The 7,067-nt window shown below is 41.9% G+C and overlaps 1 long non-coding RNA gene across 1 annotated transcript; it reads right to left on the minus strand.

Moving 5' to 3' along the window:
- Positions 1-2,497: 2,497 nt before the first annotated feature.
- On the minus strand, positions 2,498-5,931 carry LOC129857647 (uncharacterized). The gene is made up of 2 exons (XR_008759933.1): positions 5,448-5,931; positions 2,498-3,366 (listed from the first exon to the last, which is right to left on the minus strand). It is a non-coding gene; the product is annotated as an uncharacterized LOC129857647 (long non-coding RNA).
- Positions 5,932-7,067: the final 1,136 nt, after the last annotated feature.

The following is a 7,067-nucleotide window of genomic DNA, read 5'->3' on the forward strand; positions in this document are numbered from 1 at the left end:
CTAACCATTATGAAGGGGTAATTTGCCTTATAGTAACCGAATTTCAAACATCTCACACTTTGTTTCTACTTCTATGAATATCATCCAGTGTGTGTGAAAGTTGGTGGGGAACAGGGCCAAGGTGCTTCACATTCTAAGTATCTCTCTCCCTCTGTTCGTCCTAATCCCAGGTCAATGTCAGCCAGGAAGTATTAATATCCCTCAAGCATCTCAGACTCCCCTCATCCCCTCCCCACCATTACCCACCCTCCCACCATGACCATGGACTGGCTGGGCCTATGGATTGTCAATCAGTAAAAATAGAAGCACTTTCATCCTATGGCAATGTTTCCCCTATCATTATATAGACAAGGCACCGTGTCCCCAAACTATGTTGTTGCCACTCCGAAGCTCCACAAGAGGTGGCACCTGATTCAATCAGCTTTCATCAAATGTGATGTTGGCAGCCTTGGATGTTTATATGAGTCGAGGCAAAGAGTTTGGATCCTATGATGGGACGCATGAAAAACCACATGTAACTGTTCCTTAATAATGCAACTTTGAACTTGTACAAAGTTGAAAACGATAAATAATAAAAGTTAGTTTTAAACATAAAAGGTTTGACTGCTGACTGGATCATGAAAAGATACCCTGGTTTGTTTCACGTGATGGGTCCCAGGCAAATTCCAAAAGCTTAGTTGGGGTCATGTCATTAAAAAGTTGGTGAACCACTGGCTAATTTCTTGCATATGTGTGCCATGTCCAGCTATTGAAAAGTGACACCCTGATAGTGAATGACTGGCTGTCAGGATTACAGCTTTGTCAACCAACAGTATATTGTCTCCCCCCTCCACGTTGAATGAGCTCACCTTTGAGACCATGTACATTCTATATAAGGGACTGTTCTTCTACTTCCGCCATTTGATTCTTGTCCATTTTTTGGTCTCACCTTCCTCCACATGTCTTATCTGTATTCCTCCGACTGATTTACAACTTACAATGACTGTGGTTTCTAAACTGGGAAACATTTATGGTGTATACTACTAACATTTATTAGTAGTATACACCATGTTATTAGTAGTATACACCAAATACACCATGACAGCACAATACACAAGGGGTGGAACAGTGGCAAAGGTACCCACAGGACAAACAGAATAATATTAGTCTGAGGAGAGATTAAATAGCATTAATACAACAAAAATCATTCTAAACACACCTTTAGTTTACAAAGTTAAACAGATGTATTTTTTCTTCATAATAATGGGGGATGTTTCATGTCCATAGTAGCGATAACAGTGTGTGTGTTTGTTTGTGTAAGAGAGATAGTTAGAGTGGGAACACATTGTACATGTGTGTGTCAGAGAGAAAGTGTGTGTGAGTGTTTGAGATAGATTTTGACAGACACACGGAGTTGAATAATAGGTTTATAAGGCCTTGGTCAGAGGAGGAGCCTTAAAATAGGTTAGAGGAGTGGCATCGGAGGAGGGAGTCGCCAACCTTTCCACCAAATATAAAACCACCCACCCTATGATAGTCTGAGTTTGGCCTCTTTCTTTTCACCCCTTTCTCTGTCCGTCCATCTCTCTCCCTATCTGCTTCTGGGCTCCAACTCATCCTCCTTGAGCCTTTCTCCAGAAAGACATCCACATTTACTTATTCGCCTCGTGAGCCTAAACAAACACAGGCAATATGGAGGCCATCAAGAAGAAGATGCTGATGCTAAAGATGGATAAGGATACTGCTCTGGAAGCGGCTGACCAGTCTGAGATTGACAAAAAGGCAGCTGAGGATAAGAGCAAGCAGGTGGGGACACCTAGCCTAGCTTAGCCTAGTATTCTCAGTATAATTCTAGTTAGTAAGTAATTAGGTGATTCTAACTCATACACAGTTGATTAACTTTGCTAACACAAGTAAGCCAACAATTGCTAAGATGCTAACCATACCTTGGTTAGGGGAGGGGCGGCAGGGTAGCCTAGTGGTTAGAGCGTTGGACTAGTAACTGAAAGGTTGCAAGTTCAAATCCCCGAGCTGACAAGGTACAAGTCTGTCGTTCTGCCCCTGAACAGGCAGTTAACCCACTGTTCCTAGGCCGTCATTGAAAATAAGAATTTGTTCTTAACTGACTTGCCTAGTTAAATAAAGGTAAAATAAATAAATAAAAGGTCAACTGAAGGTTAATCTTGAGGCCTTACAATAGAGCTCAAATTCAAAATGAGTCTGTCAACACTGAATTTAATAAAAGTATTTAAAAGAAAATCATTACTTTGAGAAGGCAAGCAACCTATGCTCACACAAAGTGTTATTAACAATAAATAACACAAATTATAATAATTATTCTTCAAGCTAATATATGTTATGGCATATACCATATTTATTAACTATGTGTATGTTTTTTTTAAATTCAATGATAACAATATTTAGGAAGTTCAAGGCGGAGTTGTTTGAAGAATGCAAACAAATAATCTTGGTATTTCTACCGAAACGTGGAAAAAAATATCAAAATGACAAATCCAAGTTTGAGAGCCAGGAACCTGTATAAAGGCCTAAACTTAATTGACAGATAGTCAGAGGAAAATACAAAGAGAGACATTATATCCGGATCCTAAAGTGATTATCATGTTCCAGAGAGCTCCATAATCTATATTAAGACCGTGCGTGTGGGTATTCTTCTTGACAGTGACAGCTGTCCTCCTGTCCCCAAGTTGGAATTCAACATTAGGGTTGGGAACAACGACAAAGACAGACAATAGTTTTACACAGCAGTCCAGGGACGAAGGCTGAGAGCCTGGGGATATTAATACCCACAAGGCATTGACACTGTAACCCCTCAACAGATTCATTCGGCTACTCATACTTGTGGATGTTTGGGATCAATTGCTCATCAAAGCGACCAATCATTATACATAACATTCCAAAAGAGTCTTGTTCACTAAGTAATGAACCGAAGCCCGAAATATGTGCTACCTAACATGATTGTTTGCTCTAATCTCCCAATAACTTCAATTAATGGTTTTGTACTATGGAAATATGTTTTCGGAAACATTATGATGTTGACCTCTCCTTCTCACATCTTGCTACTGTATGTGTGGTTGTTTCCACTCTATAGCCTGGTCTTCACACATCTTGGCTTGTCTTACTCTGAGTTTCTTCCCTTTAACCATCCTCTCAAACTGTATCTCTCCCTCGCTCAATTGTCCTCTCCTCACCGTCTCTCCATCTCCTCTCTTTCTGCCTGTTTGTCTCTCTCTTTCCCACTCCTCCCTGTCCGTTGTTCTTTCCCTCCGTCAGCATGACGATGCGTTGATCCAGATGCAGAAGAAGCTGAAGGGCACTGAGGATGAGCTGGACAAATATTCTGAGGCCTTGAAGGATGCCCAGGACAAGCTGGAGGTTGCAGACAAGAAAGCTGCAGATGTAAGTTCCGTTGGGACACCAAACAGCACACCACACAAACTTCCCTCTCACACCCACACATACAAACAAGGCCTCTCTTCCCATCATATCAGTTTCCACACACACAGGTCAACCCGTCAGGCCCACACCCTTTCTCTACCTTATTTTGATCCCTCTCTTCCTACCTGTCCCATGATAATGATGAAATGGTTTTGTCAGGGAAACACTCCCCTAATATAGCACGTCCATCTGGCACACAAATAATTTGCCTTCTTATGGCAAAGCCCTGAGAAGGCTCTCCCATGCCGAAATACCATGGGGTTTAAAACAGGAGAGGTCAGAATGTTGGGGGCAGAGGAAAGGGGGGGGGGGGGTGCAAAGGCCATGTCTACACAGACACCGTCATAGGGCGCATTCGTAAATTGTGCAAGAGTGCAAAATAACTGACGAATTTACGAATGCTCAACACACATTGAATATGGTCGGTGTCAGTAAACATCGGCAAAAAAGTTTAATAACATTTTTGCCAGCAGCACAGTTACAGTCACAAACGCTCTGGATAACATGAAAACAGCCAAACCAGCTCTGCTAGGGCAAGTAAAATGGTCAGAGTGAGGTGTTCTCTCTTTTATGTCTGGAAGTAGCTAGCAAGCTAGCTAACTAGCCAGTTAGCTTGGGTTCTTGAATGCCATTGTGAGGTCAGAACGCTCAGATCAACTCTACTCTTCGGCCAGAGACACTCCGAGAGCGAAATGCTCTGAATTTACGAACGGACAATCTGACAACGCTCTGAATTTATGAACGCCCAGAGCGCACTCTGAGTGCTCTTTGGCACTCCAGAGTGAATTTACAAATGCACCCATAGAGACAATGCTGTTAAACCCCACTGCTGGTCCATACCATGTGGTAGATAGGCCCTGAAGAAGAAAAGCAGTAAGAGACCTTGAGAGGAACCAGAATCCTCAGTGAGGATAAAGATAACACAACATCTATGCCCTGGCTCGTGTGGCATCTCAGACAATCTAATGGCATAGTGTCATGACTTGTGGTCTCAGTTGCCAGGACAGAATATCCCTTCAGTCTTTAGTTAGTCTCGAGGGACAGAGCCACAACAAGACACTAGTGAAAGCAGGAGACATCCACAGTCAGGTGGAGAGATCTATATGTACTGCAGGGGCCATTACAAACCCTGTGTGTGGCGTTCTGTAACCACACAACACAAAGCAAAATGGCCATCCAGGGTCAGCCATAACATATATACTGTTCCCCCTCCTCCCCTACCAACCGACAAGCACCACCCCCTGTAGTGGCATTTTGGTGCAAAGCCTCTCGGCATCCAAGAGGGGGTGAAATTGATTTAGACAGGGTGTCACTCTGCATAGCCAGCTGGCTACAAGCCCCCCCCACACACACAATGGGGGATTAGCGCTAATAGTGTCGCCATGTCACTGCTGTTATCACTCCTGTCATCATTGTGTTCCCGGTGACTAAGGAGAGTGTAGTTCGGGACGATTAATATCGTTACACCTTAAAACTACTCAGGTTCAAATGTCATTGACACTCCCAGACTGGTGTAATCCACTGTGGAGTCCTGGGGTGTCCGCTGCTCCTTTACTGAGGATTAGGGACACGTTTCAATTGATTGGCTTGCTCTTTGTTGAGATAATCTTTCCTGGAACATTGTATTGGGAGACGTGTGGGTGGCACACATTACTTTCTCTTCTAATGGAGTTGCTAGCATTTCCTGACCCTTAATTAAATGTCAAGAGACATAAGAAACAAGCAAGAGATCAACTGCAGTCTTTTTGACATTGCACTGTCTGGTGGTTAGAGTTACAAAGGCAGATCAAAAGAACTCATCCAGTATCCAATTATCATTTGATTATTTAATTGATTTAAATCATAACTTACATTCAAAAAAAAAATGCAACGCCACTCGTGATTCATATGCACCCCCCCCTCCCCCCCCATGAATATGACAAGATCTCCTCTGATGCCTAGGATCCTTCAATTTAAAGTCACATTAACCAACTCTGAAAACGTTATAATGTCAAAATATGTTCGGTACTCACCAAAATAGGACGTTTTGCAGAGCAACTATCGTCATTACTGCCGTTACGCACGGTATGTACTTCCAAAAAAGGTTAAAATAAAGATTAAATAAAATATTTTTTGGGATACAGTAGCGCTGCTGGATCAGCCGACCTGTGCATGGCAGCAATGAGTGATTTTATTGCAGGTGCCGAAGATGGATTTGGCGCATGCGAACTTGGTAAAAAACAATAGATCATTTTTATTCAGACCTTTTTTGGAAGCACATACTGTGTGTCTCCTCAAGCCCAGGTACTGGTTCAGCCAAAGCCTGGCTATTATGTGTAACCATGGGGACATCTAGTGGTTCGACAAGCCATTCTCAAGTCCACATACAACTTGACATATGTACTTGTCAATGAACATCACCCATGGACCATGGTGCACATTTCTGGATACATGGGGCGAAAAGAGTAGTAATACACAATTTAAGCCATCTCACACCTATTGAATACCATGGAATGAATCTTTACATACACTAAAACCATCACGTACAACATTTATATCATGTGTCACCTGAGCATGGGCTAAAAGCAGGGGTCTCAAGCCAACACATTTCACAATTAGCCAGAGCATTACACGGCAGTATACATCTTCTTTATGCTAAATAAAACCACTCACTGCTCTCCAGTCGAAATAATGGCCTGGCCAGCTGGTATATGCAGCTTTGACAGATGGCCCTGTGAGCTGAGGGCAGCCACCCAAGAGTGCCTGGAAGAGATAGGGCATGACAAACCACTGCAGACAGGACCTAGACCTATAGTGACAAAAGTAATACATGAAAAATCAAGATATTGCTCCAGATGAACCGTATTGCTACCCACTGGCCACACTGGTTGAATCAACGTTGTTTTCATGTCATTTCAAAGAAATTACGTTCAACCAACGTGGAATAGATAGAAGTTAAATTGACGTCTGTGCCCAGTATGTTGGTTGCAGCCTGGTCTCATAGACTAGACGTAGCATACTAAATGTAAATCCAAGGCACTGAAATTAGTATGATATGTTACATTTGGTAGGGTTACATAAGACAGATAGTTGCTTATGGCAAAAACTAAATTAAGGTGGTTGCGAGATCAAATATCATCACAGACAACTTTATCATTTGAGCTAATTAGTAACTTTTCAACTACTTTGCAACTACTTAGCATGTTAGCTAACTCTTCCCCTAACCTTACACCTTTTAGCTAACCCCTCCCCTAACCCTTTTAGCTAACCCTTCCCCTAACCATAACCCTTTTAGCTAATCCTTCCCCTAACCTTTACCCGTTAACCTAACTCCCAAACTTATCCATAACCCAGTAGCCTAACTAACGTTAGCCAGCTACCTAACATTAGCCACCTAGCTAGAATTTGTAACACAACATACGTTTTGCTAATTCGTAACATATTGTACTTTTTGAAAATTCACAACATATTGTATGTTTTGCAAATTCGAAACAATAACACTTTTTTTCAAATTCTTACCATATTTTAAATTTTGCTAATTCGTAACATGTAATACAAATTGTAATTCGGAACATATCATGCAAAATGGGTGATGGGCATCCATAAATTAATACATACCATAAGAAACATAACATTTCATCCACCCTAGTCAT

This window comes from Salvelinus fontinalis, chromosome 6, assembly GCF_029448725.1.
Source record: "Salvelinus fontinalis isolate EN_2023a chromosome 6, ASM2944872v1, whole genome shotgun sequence".
In the NCBI taxonomy this organism is placed as follows: domain Eukaryota; kingdom Metazoa; phylum Chordata; class Actinopteri; order Salmoniformes; family Salmonidae; genus Salvelinus; species Salvelinus fontinalis.